This window comes from Oncorhynchus keta, chromosome 36, assembly GCF_023373465.1.
Source record: "Oncorhynchus keta strain PuntledgeMale-10-30-2019 chromosome 36, Oket_V2, whole genome shotgun sequence".
In the NCBI taxonomy this organism is placed as follows: Eukaryota; Metazoa; Chordata; class Actinopteri; order Salmoniformes; family Salmonidae; genus Oncorhynchus; species Oncorhynchus keta.
Genome location: NC_068456.1, coordinates 16,289,530 through 16,303,373, shown reverse-complemented (window position 1 = coordinate 16,303,373; position 13,844 = coordinate 16,289,530). Strand labels below are relative to the sequence as shown.

The 13,844-nt window shown below is 40.4% G+C and overlaps 1 long non-coding RNA gene across 1 annotated transcript; it reads right to left on the bottom strand.

Moving 5' to 3' along the window:
* Positions 1-1,467: 1,467 nt before the first annotated feature.
* Positions 1,468-6,156, bottom strand: LOC118369605 (uncharacterized). The gene is made up of 3 exons (XR_004822651.2): positions 5,963-6,156; positions 3,616-3,734; positions 1,468-2,145 (listed from the first exon to the last, which is right to left on the bottom strand). It is a non-coding gene; the product is annotated as an uncharacterized LOC118369605 (long non-coding RNA).
* Positions 6,157-13,844: the final 7,688 nt, after the last annotated feature.

Sequence of the window (13,844 nt, the reverse complement as noted above, 5' to 3'; positions counted from 1 at the left end):
TAAAGCTTTGGGGAATTCTTATCTCCTGCCAGAGGAGGACAGAATAGTGCAGAGCATTGCAATTTCACAGCAGATACATCTTTCCTCTTGTCCTGCCATTGATCTTCAGGAGTGATCTCACAAAGGTCACTTCTGTTGTTACATCTGGCTTTGGAGAATCTAGAAACTTAAAGACATTGGAATCTGTGGAATATGTGACTTACCACCTGGATTCGGTCTTATGTAACAAAATTTGAAGTAGTTTATTTTTTTATTTTTACATTGGATAAAAGAAGCGACTTAGAGCTACAAAACGGTATATCATACACAGCATTTTTGAGGAACAATAGAAAAGTAATTCTGCTTTGAAAGTTGATACAATTTGTAAACTCACTTTTGAGAAAAGGGCCTTTGAATGTTTTGGTACATACTGGAGAGCTCTCATTCTTCTCCACCCATTCAGCCTTGTTCACACCCTCTTAAGCCAGCCCCACTCATCTTTTTAAGGATTCACATGAGGTCGTACTAAACATCGAGTAGTGTAGTAAAGATTATGACTAAAAGTGGTAGTAACCTACAATAAGGAAAAATTCCAGGTAAACAGAAAGTGTCCAGATAAACATATTTTATAAATATTAGATGACGCTTATTAGGATACATTTGTCTAAATTGATGGGACATGTGAAATAAATGCTATAACCCGCAGTGGTGGAAAAAGTACTAAATTGTCATACTTGAGTAAAAGTATGAATAATTTCAAATTCCTTATATTAAACCAGACGGCACAATTGTTTACTTTTTTATTGATGACAGCCAACAAACCAGCACACCAACAAACAGTCATCATTTACAGTATGTACAGTACAAGAACAATATCAATAACGATATCAGTGATAGACGAGGTAGTTATATTTATACAATCAGGGGTAAAGTGGCTGAGCAGCAGGATTAAAAAAAATGCGAACCACGCATGAACAAGTGAATCTATATTCGGAGAGCCTGTTTCTGTTCTGCCCTTGACTTTGGTGCAGGGCATGTGATGTCCATAGTCTCTTAGTCGCAAAACTCCCTAATCTTCTCAAAAAGATAAGTTGGTCTAGCTATGTCCAGTCCAGGTCGTGCTTGTACAGGCAGACAATCTATGGGAGGAAGGATGTCAGCGTTGCACAGAAGCTGAAACCTGGTTCCGAGAGTCCGAACGCTCAACACCAGGCTCCAGAGCTTCGAAACTATAAAACAGGGAATAACAAACTGGCCCTAACCAGAATAGAAAGAGGACTGGGAGGCCCCTGTGCACAACTGAGTGAGAGGACAAGTACGTTAGAGTGTCTAGTTTGAGAAACAGACACCTCACAAGTTCTCAACTGGCAGCTTCATTAAATAGTACCCGCAAAACACCAGTCTCAACATCAACCAATACTCCGGGATGTTGCTATTCTCAGTTGTGCACCGGGGCTCAGTTGTGCCTGCTCTTTCTTTCTGGTTAGAGACAGTTTGCGCTGTTCTGTGAAGGGAGTAGTAAATAGAGTTGTACGAGATCTTCAGTTTCTTGGCAATTTCTCGCATGGAATAGCCTTTATTTTTCAGAACAAGAATAGTGTGACGAGTTTCAGAAGAAAGTTATTTGTTTCTGGTCATTTTGAGGATGTAATTCAACCCACAAATGCTGATGATCCAGATACTCAACTAGTCTGAAGGACAGTTTTATTGTTTCTTTAATCAGTACAACAGTTTTCAGCTATGCTAATATAATTGCAAAATTATTTTCTAATGATCAATTAGCCTTTTACAATTCTACACTTGGATTAGCTAACACAACATGCCATTGGAACACAGGAGTGATGGTTGCTGATAATGGGCTTCCGTACGCCTATGTAGATATTCCATTTCTTTTATCACCCGTTTCCAGCTACAATAGTAATTTACAACATTAACAATGTCTACACTGTATTTCTGACAAATGTTATATTAATGGACAAAAAAGGGCTTTTCTTTAAAAAAACAAGGACATTTCTAAATGACCCCAATCTTTTGAACAGTATTGTAAATCAGGGATTTCCTCATCGTCTGATTCATTTTCAGAGTCGGAGAGAGTCAGCATGGCACGATCGTCCTCCAGAAAGTAGTCCATCACAACTTTTTCCCACTGACCTTTGTAGATAGTGCCTGATAAATTCAGGGCGGCAATGTTATTGAGAGCAGTATCAACATATTTGCAGTTCATTTTATAGACACAAGATCGCAGAACAATCTGAAACTAATTTCTCAGCATGTCCAGCCACTCATTATCTCAACCTATCATGGCTAGCGGGAAGGTTCCTGACTTTTTCTTTGGCTAAACCAACTAGGCTCTTAATTTAACAACTTCATTTGTATTCACAGATGGCATAAATGTTTGTTTTTAAGGCACATGAAAGTTCACATGTTCGAAAAGGCATTTCTGCTAAAAAACGCATTTTGATAAAAATACGTTTTATGTTCAAACGGTATCTCCTGTGAAGTCATATGTGCTGTGCATTTGATGTGGGTGGCACATTTAATTAGTGAGAATAACTGTTTGCTAATACTAAGTTAGTCTGATAGTGAAAAATAGCAGACAAAGGCAGGTTTATTAGACAAAGGCAATGTTGGCAAAAAAAGTAATCTTTGCGACATGTGTAATGGCTCCATCCACAGGCCACGAGTTGTCACTGAATGGTTCGATGAGCGTGAAAAGGATGTAAACCTATGGTACCTGTCGTGGAATATTCTAATCAAGTAAGAGAGACTGTCATTTCTTCAAACAATCATTGTTATTCAATATTGATTAATTATTGCAATAATGAGACTAGTCAACCCAACACTCTTGACTGTTGGGCCGAGAAGCCTAATCCTTACAGAAATTCAGAGTACAGAGTTCTTTATATAGTAGATCTAAAAATGCTTAGTCATTGCTGGGTCCACCCCTCCCATGCAGACCAAGGGGCATCATAAACCACTCTGGATTCATCCTGTCGTTATCTGCACGGGGGGGGGGGGGATATTGTCTTAACCCACCCTGGCTTACTTTCCCAGATGCCAGGATGATTTTGATACAATGAAGGATTGTTCTAAACTCTTCCAGGCTATCTCTATCATCTCGTTTACACCCACCACATATTGTCTATGGAATGCAGTCTTCAACTAATTTGTCAGCTCAAGCCCTCTCTAGTGACCCATTCAGCCAGATTAGCTGCAGGGAGTGGAGACCATAAATCCACAGCTTTAGTAGAACAGAAATGTCTTACTATTAGTGAAATATTCATTGGTAACCATTAATATCAAATAAATCCGGTAAATACGTAATCACATACCCCAGTATAAAGCCCCACAACTGTTATTGTTTTTTACTTATCTATTTTTTCTAAACACTTAACACTTATTTTTCTTAAATCTGCATTGTTGGTTAAGGGCTTGTAAATAAGCATTTCACTGTAAGGTCTACCTACACCTGTTGTATTCGGCGCATGGGACAAATAAAATTTGATTTGATATGCCATGGCCATCTCTGTCACCAGATCTCAACCCAATTGAATACTTATGGTATATTCTGGAGTGGTGTCTGAGATAGCGTTTTCCCCCACCATCAACACAACACCAAATGATGGAATTGCTCACCGAAGAATGTTGTCCCATCCCTCCAACAGAATTCCAGACACTTGTAGAGTCTATGTAGTAGTGGCCCAGAGCCCTTTTAAGACACTCCATGTTGATGTTTCCTTCATTTTGGCAGTTGCCTGTAGATGAGCATGGCATTCAACCACTTAGTTTTTATTCGATATTGTAGGTTTTTGCATCATTACGTCAAGCTGTTTTTATCAGAACAAGACAGTTCAATGGAAACACACCGAAACAGGCAATTATTTCATTTTTCTATGCAAGCATTCTAAATGTCAATAACAACAACAACAAAAATCACTGGACAAGTTAGTTGAAACCTAGCTAGATTATCTCTCTCACACACACACACACAAGCACACACACACACACACGCACTTCAACCTTCAGTTAAGACATCCTTAACCTTCAATAAACAAGCCTTTAGTTTCATCCCAAGCTGGCCTTCAACCCTTCCACATACCCCTCAATCATCAGAAACCATCCCACTGAGCCAGCCGTAACATGGGATGCCTACGGAGGCAGCTGCAGACATGAGGAGAATACCAATGGGTTCCGACAGACAGCTGAGCTCTAGGAGGCATGCTCCTCTTATTCTATCATTCCTCATTTCAAGGGATAAATTGTCCCGATTATGTGATCTGACCAGTAAAACTCACATCCCTATTCATTTCCAAAATCTGCCGTTAAAAAGAGCTACTGTAGCCATCGTCTAGCCATAATTAGGACATCTAGCAGACAGTTATTTAGGCAGAATCTGTGCATTTTACACCATTGAAGCTTGTAAGTGCTAAAAGTAGTTATCACGTAATAACATGAAGAGAGGAGAGGAGAGGATGGGAGGATAGGATGATTTAAAGGAAAAGGAGGGGAGAGGCAGGAGGAGGTTGGGAGAGAAGAGGAGCATGAAAACATTCTTTCCTTGCATTTTTTAAGCTAGTTTTCTGGTCTTGCAATGTATTACTGACAGAGGCTCTATGCCAGTCGTTTTTTTGGGCCCCTAAGTCCCCATGTTGTTTTAGGCATTTGACTGTGGTCTATGTAGGGGATGATTTTTCAGGTTTCTGCATTTGAACCTATTTCAGTCCTTGCTGTAGGGTACCAAGCTGGCCAGCAGCAGAGCCCTCTATTGGAGGATATCCATTTCTCTACACAGTAATACTTCACATTGGTTTACTGCTGTTCTCTGGTCCCATAAGTGTGTGCTGAGCAATTCTGGGGTGACTGCACAGTGTTGGACCAACAAACACACACACACACACACAGATGCACGCATGCATGCACACGCAAGCATACGTACACACGCAAGCATACGCACACATGCATACACAGACACACACTTCTATTTCACTTCCTTATTTTGGGAGGCTTCATAATCTGGAGAATTCTGACTAGATGAGAACTACTAAATATATACAATTTTGAATCAATTATATATATATATATATTACCCCCTTTTCTCCCCAATTTCGATCTTGTCTCAGCGCGGGCTCCAGAGGTGAACTTTGAGTAATACGTCCTCCGAAACATGACCCGCCAACCCGCGCTTCAGAACACCCACCTTTAAATGTATATTTTAATTAAGGAATGTGATCTAACAACCCTGGATGGGACTAGGCTACTTGAGTGCAAACAGCAAAATATATTTATGATTTATAAATAATAACACCAAACACAACCTTAATGTTATGTGTAGGCCTACCATACATTTCATTCAATTATTCATAATCATGGTAAACTATTGAGTCCCCTCACAAAATCACATCTGATTGGGCACACGCCTTTAGTAGACCTATTAAGCTACAGCAGACCAGAAAAAAAGCCTATAGGCTATATCTGACCAATGTAAAAAATATTGGAAAATATGGCCTGTTAACATTCCAATTCCTCATGAACTGCGTTTGCAGTAAGGTGATAACATTAATAATACTCAATCACTGTGTAAAGTAAGCTATATGGCAACCCTTTCCATCATATCCTAGTTGTGACAATGTTGTGGGTGATCCAAAAGCCCTCTTCTGTTGTAAATTAGCAATTTGAGTTTGATCCCAAATTCAATGCAGTTCAACTCTTGACCGTCAACTCTGAAAAGCCTATGGTTCACGTGGTGCACCAGTAATGTGCATTGGCAGACGTAATTTCCCAAGTATGACAATTGTGTTTGGAATGTACTGTTGCAGTAGTAGGCTAATCATTGGCTATACTGAACACAAAGACCAGTCAATGTGACACACTTTATATACAGTAGACCTAGACTTTACATATTTGCCTAGGCCTACTTAGGCTATTAATTAGTGAGATTCTGACAGCAACCTAAATACAAAACATTGCCCATATTGATCCTTACCTCGAGGCACTGCTCCCGGTGTCAGACAACAATCATTAGCCAGAATTTCACTGAGTTATAAAATGAAGTATGTGTCCGGTGTATGTAAAATATAATCCTTTCCCCGTTGTCCATCAGACGCTGTCAACCCGCGCTACACTTCACAGCCAGAGGGGTCGAAACCAAGCGTGTTTTTAGTCAGTCTCTAATCTCGCTAATACCAGGTTGCATGTCTGGTGCCTGAAATAACGGTTCACTTTCACTTATGCGGCAAAGTTCTTAGAAGGCTTTACAAGATAAAATGTTTCCCTCGACGGAGTCTCATCTGCCAAGGGGGGCAGTCAGCTTTCAATGTGAGGGTTGTCGGGTGTAGGCTGTTTACCATTCCTGACAGGTGGCTAGTGTTTATACCTCCCGCTGAAGGCGCACGGCATTTACACAGACGCGTGAACAGCTCAAACCCTCCCCTGACCGGATTAGGCCTAACCCATCTTGTAGTTGTGTTTTCTGTTGAACTCTAGCACCATCCACAGCTTGCCTGGAGAGTCAGTGACAATCAAAGCAAAACGTGGAATTACTGTTGGATGTATGATATATCAGTAATAGCCTACATATGTGTTCATCAATTTACAATTTACCGTTTCTACCCAGTGGACATAAAATCATCATCATAGGTACATTTAAACTATGACAGACATTTTTTTAATGAATTTATTTGCAAATGATGGTGGAAAATAAGTATTTGGTCAATAACAAAAGTGTATCTCAATACTTTGTTATATACCCTTTGTTGGCAATGACAGAGGTCAAACGTTTTCTGTAAGTCTTCACAAGGTTTTCACACACTGTTGCTGTTATTTTGGCCCATTCCTCCATGCAGTTAACCCACTGTTCCCAGGCCGTCATTGAAAATAAGAATATGTTCTTAACTGCCTTGCCTGGTTAAATAAAGTTAAAATAAAAAAAAATAAAAAAAGATCTCCTCTAGAGCAGTGATGTTGTGGGGCTGTTGCTGGGCAACACAGACTTTCAACTCCTTCCAAAGATTTTCTATGGGGTTGAGATCTGGAGACCGGCTAGGCCACTCCAGGACCTTGAAATGCTTCTTACGAAGCCACTCATTCATTGCCCGGGCGGTGTGTTTGGGATCATTGTCATGCTGAAAGACCCAGCCACGTTGAGGTTTTCACTCAAAATCTCACGATACATGGCCCCATTCATTCTTTCCTTTACACGGATCAGTCGTCCTGGTCCCTTTGCAGAAAAACAGGCCCAAAGCATGATGTTTCCACCCCCATGCTTCACAGTAGGTATGGTGTTCTTTGGATGCAACTCAGCATTCTTTGTCCTCCAAACACGACGAGTTGAGTTTTTACCAAAAAGTTATATTTTGGTTTCATCTGACCATCTGACATTCTCCCAATCTTCTTCTGGATCATCCAAATGCTCTCTAGAAAACTTCAGATGGGCCTTGACATGTACTGGATTAGGCAGGGCACACGTCTGGCACTGCAGGATTTGAGTCCCTGGTGGCGTAGTGTATTACTGATGGTAGGCTTTGTTACTTTGGTCCCAGCTCTCTGCAGGTCATTCACTAGGTCCCCCCGTGTGGTTCTGGGATTTTTGCTCACCGTTCTTGTGATCATTTTGACCCCATGGGGTGAGATCTTGCGTGGAGCCCCAGATCGAGGGAGATTATCAGTAGTCTTGTGTGTCTTCCATTTCCTAATAATTGCTCCCACAGTTGATTTCTTCAAACCAAGCTGCTTACCTATTGCAGATTCAGTCTTCCCAGCCTGGTGCAGGTCTACAATTTTGTTTCTGGTGTCCTTTGACCGCTCTTTGGTCTTGGCCATGGTGGAGTTTGGAGTGTGACTGTTTGAGGTTGTGGACAGGTGTATTTTATACTGATAACAAGTTCAAACAGGTGCCATTAATACAGGTAACGAGTGGAGGACAGAGGAGCCTCTTAAAGAAGAAGTTACAAGTCTGTGAGAGCCAGAAATCTTGCTTGTTTGTAGATGACCAAATACTTATTTTTCCACCATAATTTGCAAATAAATTCATAAAAAATCATACAATGTGATTTTCTGGATTCTTTTTCTCATTTTGTCTGTCATAGTTGAAGTGTACCTATGATGAAAATTACAGGCCCCTCTCATCTTTTTAAGTAGGAGAACTTGAACAATTGTGTGCTGACTAAATACTTTTTTGCCCCACTGTACTTCCGTTAAAAAGTTTAGGGTCACTTAGAAATCATAAAAAAATAACATAAAATTGATCAGAAATACAGTGTAGACATTGTTCATTTTGTAAATGACTATTGTAGCTGGAAATGGCAGAGTTTTTAATGGAATATCTACAAAGGCGTATAGAGGCCCATTATCAGTTACCATCACTCCTGTTTTCCAATGGCACGTTGTGTTAGCTCATCCAAGTTCATTTTAAAAGGCTAATTGATCATTAGAAATCTATCTATCTATCTATCTATCTATCTATCTATCTATCTATCTATCTATCTATCTATCTATCTATCTATCTATCTATCTATCTATCTATATATAGGCATAGTGTTTGTGGGCCATGCACCCATTGCATATAAGACACTTGGACCATGACAGTTATTAAAATTGGAGTAATGTTATTTTTCAGCAGGATTTACATGATTCAACTTAGCACACTTGGCAAACAACAGCTGGCAGAGTGCAACAAAGCGGGTTAGGGTCTCCTTCCATACTGTACCCAGTCAACATGATGGGTTCGGGCCTAATCCGAGACTCGGGGGACTCAGCATGGACTCGTAGAATCATATTACTCTGGGCTCTGTCTCATGGTACCCGGACCGAGGCTATTTCAGTTTATCCTGCTCAATAGGGTTATTTTAGGTTTTTATTTGGCAGGTGTTGAAATATCACTTTAAAAAAAAAATAGAAATGTGATGTATTTCATCCCCAAATCGTGGAATTTGCTATATCATTAAAGCAAAAAAATGTGTGACAGTTTCTGCAGTGCTATAGCTATCAGAGCTGGTCCCTAAATTAGAGAATCTCAGATGCTATAAATGCTTTTGCTTTGGCAGTGTTTCTCATAGTTACAGTCCACCCAATTGAAAAGTGCACATTCACTTCCATAACGTTTGTTCTAGGCTACCAGCATGTAAGATACACATGCACAATAATACAGGACACCCTTACAAAAGGCTAGTGCGGATCAAATGCAGTAAAACTGCAGTACAATGAAATAATGTTTGTTTAATTAATGATATCTGGTAGCTTGCTCTGTCTATTGGCCTCTAGTGGTAATATTGTATTTGTGTAAGTAATTGCACTGTTTTTGCTGCACATTTTCTTCTGTTCCACTGAATGGTGTTTTGAAGTTCTATTATGACTAACTAAATTTGGTTTCAGAATTTATCAAATAACATCTAGACCTATGTATTTTATTTTTATATCATACTATCCACCAGGATTTACAAACCTTATTTTTATGGCATTTATATTGCCATTAATAATTTGTCAAAAATGATTGCACCTGAATTTGACCCTGAAAATATGACAAAATATCATATTTCCAGTAAAGCTATTAAGGAATTGACATAATACATGCAGTCATTTTATTGTAATTTCAGTAGCTAAATAAAGTAGGCATATCAATTCCAGCTAAAAACCTGGATTGGAATCTCTGCACGCAGGCAGCCTGCTTGAGGGAGTGCATTGGTCAAAATTCCATACAGTAGTTGGGACAGAGCTCCAGGCTACACAACAACATAGCTGGAGAACAACAGTTTCTAAAAATGTACACAAAAACCTTTGAAAAGATTTGACTGCTAAGTGGCAGTCCCCGTTTTCCTGCGTTCTTGTTTGCATTTAGCTTTATACTTTTAAAGTCTGCCAAGCTGTCCTCAATTGGGGGAACCTCTGTCTAGGACAATGTCCTCAGGATTATGTTAATAAAACTTGTGAGTTTATAAAAAGTTGTTTGAATATTACAACATATATTAGGATTAAGAAAAACTATTTAGAGATGGGTTAAACATTGTCATTATCCTGTCTAATTTGTATATACTCTTTCTTAAAATGTTTCAGATTGATGACCAATTGATTAATGTCTCACAAAACATGCCTTTGCTACTACTTTTAGTAGATTCTGACTGTTAAAGATATTTTACTGTGTGTTACTGTTCTGCCATGTCCTGCATGCCCACATTATGCCAATCGTTAAATAAATACAAATATATTTTTATGCTTACAGTAAGTGTCATGAAAAGACAGAAAACTCAGGTTGTTGTGGGGCCCCTGGAAAGTCATAAAATATGTCACTGACAGTTGTGGTGGAGGAGGATGGACAGTGCATTCAGACCCCTTGACTTTTTCCACATTTTGTATGTTACAGCCTTATTCTAAAATGGAATAGATTATTTCCCCCCTCATCAATCTGCACACAATACCCTATAATGACAAATAAAAAACAGGTTTTTAGAAATTTTAAGAAATCTATAAATAACAACTGAAATGTCACATTTACATAAGTATTCAGACATTTTACTCCTGCATTGTCTTGGCTGTGTGCTTAGGGTCGCTGTCCTGTTGGAAGGTGAACTTTGAGGCCTTGAGCGCTTTGGAGCAGGATTTCATCAATGATCGCTCTGTACTTTGCTCCGTTCATCTTTCCGTAGATCCTGACAAGTCTCCCAGTCCTTGCCACTGAAAAACATCCCCATGCTGCCACCACCATGCTTCACCGTAGGGATGGTTCCACGTTTCCGACAGTCGTGACACTTGGCATTCAGGCCAAAGAGTTCAATCTTGGTTTCAACAGACCAGAGAATCTTGTTCCTCATGTTCCACTCCACGAGTCCTCCAGGTAACTTTTTGTCAAATCTAAGTGGGCTGTCATATACCTTTTTCTGAATAGTGGCTTCCATTTGGCCACTCTACCATAAAGGCCTGATTGTTGGAGTGCTGCAGAGATGGTTTTCCTGGAAGAATCTCCCATCTCCACAGAGGAACTCTGGAGCTGTGTCAGAGTGACCATCGGGTTCTTTGTCACCTCCCTGACCAAGGCCCTTCTCTCCCGTTTGGTCGGGTGGCCAGCTCTAGGAAAAGTCTTGATGGTTCAACACTTCTTCCATTTAAGAATGATGGATGCCACTGTGTTCTTTGGGACCTTCAATGCTGCACCCTTCCCCAGATTAGTGCATGGACACAAATCTTACCCACCCTTGCCACCAAGCTTATCACCACCTCCCCTCCTTGCCCTCCCTTACCCACCCAGGCCCAGTTTATTACAACCTTCATATTTTCCCCCCTCCCTTCTTCTCAAAACACATATACACACACCTCTATACAGTGAGGGGAAAAAAGTATTTGATCCCCTGCTGATTTTGTATGTCTGCCCACTGACAAAGAAATGATCAGTCTATAATTGTAATAGGTTTACTTGAACAGTGAGAGACAGGATAACAACAACAAAAATCCTGAAAAACACATGTCAAAAATGTTATACATTGAATTGCATTTTAATGAGGGAAATAAGTATTTGACCCCCTCTCAATCAGAAAGATTTCTGGCTCCCAGGTGTCTTTTATACAGGTAACGAGCTGAGATTAGGAGCACACTCTTAAAGGGAGTGCTCCTAATCTAATTTTGTTACCTGTATAAAAGAAGCAATCAATCAGATATCAAACTCTCCACCATGGCCAAGACCAAAGAGCTCTCCAAGGATGTCAGGGACAAGATTGTAGACCTACACAAGGCTGGAATGAGCTACAAGACCATCACCAAGCAGCTTGGTGAGAAGGTGACAACAGTTGGAGCGATTATTTGCAAATTGAAGAAACACAAAAGAACTGTCAATCTCCCTCGGCCTGGGGCTCCATGCAAGATCTCACCTTGTGGAGTTGCAATGATCATGAGAGAGAGAGAATGGTGAGGAATCAGCCCAGAACTACACGGAAGGATCTTGTCAATGATCTCAAGGCAGCTGGGACCATAGTCAACAAGAAAACAATTGGTAACACACTACGCCGTGAAGGACTGAAATCCTGCAGCGCCCGCAAGGTCCACCTGCTCAAGAAAGCACATATACATGCCCGTCTGATGTTTGCCAATGAACATCTGAATGATTCAAAGGACAACTGGGTGAAAGTGTTGAGGTCAGATGAGATCAAATTGGAGCTCTTTGGCATCAACTCAACTCACCGTGTTTGGAGGAGGAGGAATGCTGCCTATCACCCCAAAAATACCATTCCCACCGTCAAACATGGCGGTGGAAACATTATGCGTTGGGGGTGTTTTTCTGCTAAGGGGACAGGACAACTTCACTGCATCAAAGGGACGATGGACAGGGCCATGTACCGTCAAATCTTGGGTGAGAACCTCCTTCCCTCAACCAGGGCATTGAAAATGGGTCGTGGATGGGTATTCCAGCATGACAATGACCCAAAACACACAGCCAAGTCAACAAAGGAGTGGCTCAAGAAGAAGCACATTAAGGTCCTGGAGTGGCCTAGCCAGTCCCCAAACCTTAATCCCATAGAACATCTGTGGAGGGAGCTGAAGGTTCGAGTGGCCAAACATCAGCCTCGAAACCTTAATGACTTGGAGAAGATCTGCAAAGAGGAGTGGGACAAAGTCCCTCCTGACATGTGTGAAAACCTGGTGGCCAACTACAAGAAACATCTGACCTCTGTGATTGCCAACAAGGGTTTGCCACCAAGTACTAAGTCACTTTTTGCAGAGGGGTCAAATACTTTTTTCCCTCATTAAAATGCAAATCAATTTAAAACATTTTTGACATGCATTTTTCTGGATTTGTTTGTTGTTATTCTGTCTCTCACTGTTCAAATTAACCTACTATTAAAATTATAAACTGATCATTTGTTTGTCAGTGGGCAAACGTACAAAATCAGCAGGGGATTAAATACTTTTTTCCCTCACTGTACATCTGCTTAATCATCCATTCTACTTCATTCACAAACATATACCCTATGCCTCTGCACACTCTTTCTCTCCCACCCTCCTAAACATATTCATCATCATTCACTCTCCCATTCATTAGCACAGACACCTACCCACACATACACCCACATCTATTTGTCATTCACTCAGTGTGCTGGCATCATTTGCTTAGCTTGATAGAGCCAAGGGTGGGTTTTGCATTATACTAAAGGGCTACTGCAACATGTAGCATGTTTTCGTTTCCCTTACAATACATTTGATTAGTAATACAGTTTTAGTAAATACAACCAGTGGTGACCAGTCCTTCAGGGCTGGTGGGGCAGAGCCACATTTCTAGCAAAAAAAAACAAAAAAAGCTTGCCTGTTTTGCATATTATTTTGGCATTAATAGGTGTTACCCATCAGTTTGCAAACAACGTAAAAAGAAAAATACATAATTGAATTAATAAAGCATGCTCTCTTTTTTGTTTTCTTGAGTAAGGCAGCTCCAAAATACAGGTGTTTCATCCAAGCTCAGTGCTTTCTGTGGTGGTGGTGGTGGTGGGGCAAGCCAACAGAAAATACGGAGTGTTGCACTGTGATTGGCTCAGTGTTCTGTCACTCATGGGGACACTACCTCACCGCCAAGTCTAAGGGTAGAGCTCTAAAATTCTAGCCCCTTGGGTATTGCCATAGTTACATTAGAAGTGTCCATCCAAGAAAGCTCACATCATGTCATATCTACAGTAGCTTTGATGTCAACTTAATTCTTTCAAAATCTTAGCAAGCAGTCATCATCATGAATCATGTCGACAATACTGGCAAATCCTTTTTTAATCCTTGTCATATGAAGAGAAATAATGAGGAGAAATTATAGATAAAACGTATCGATGCACATCGGCCCTTGAACATAAACATTGCACAACAAGTTGGAAATCGCAAATTCAACAATGAGTGGTTTGGAA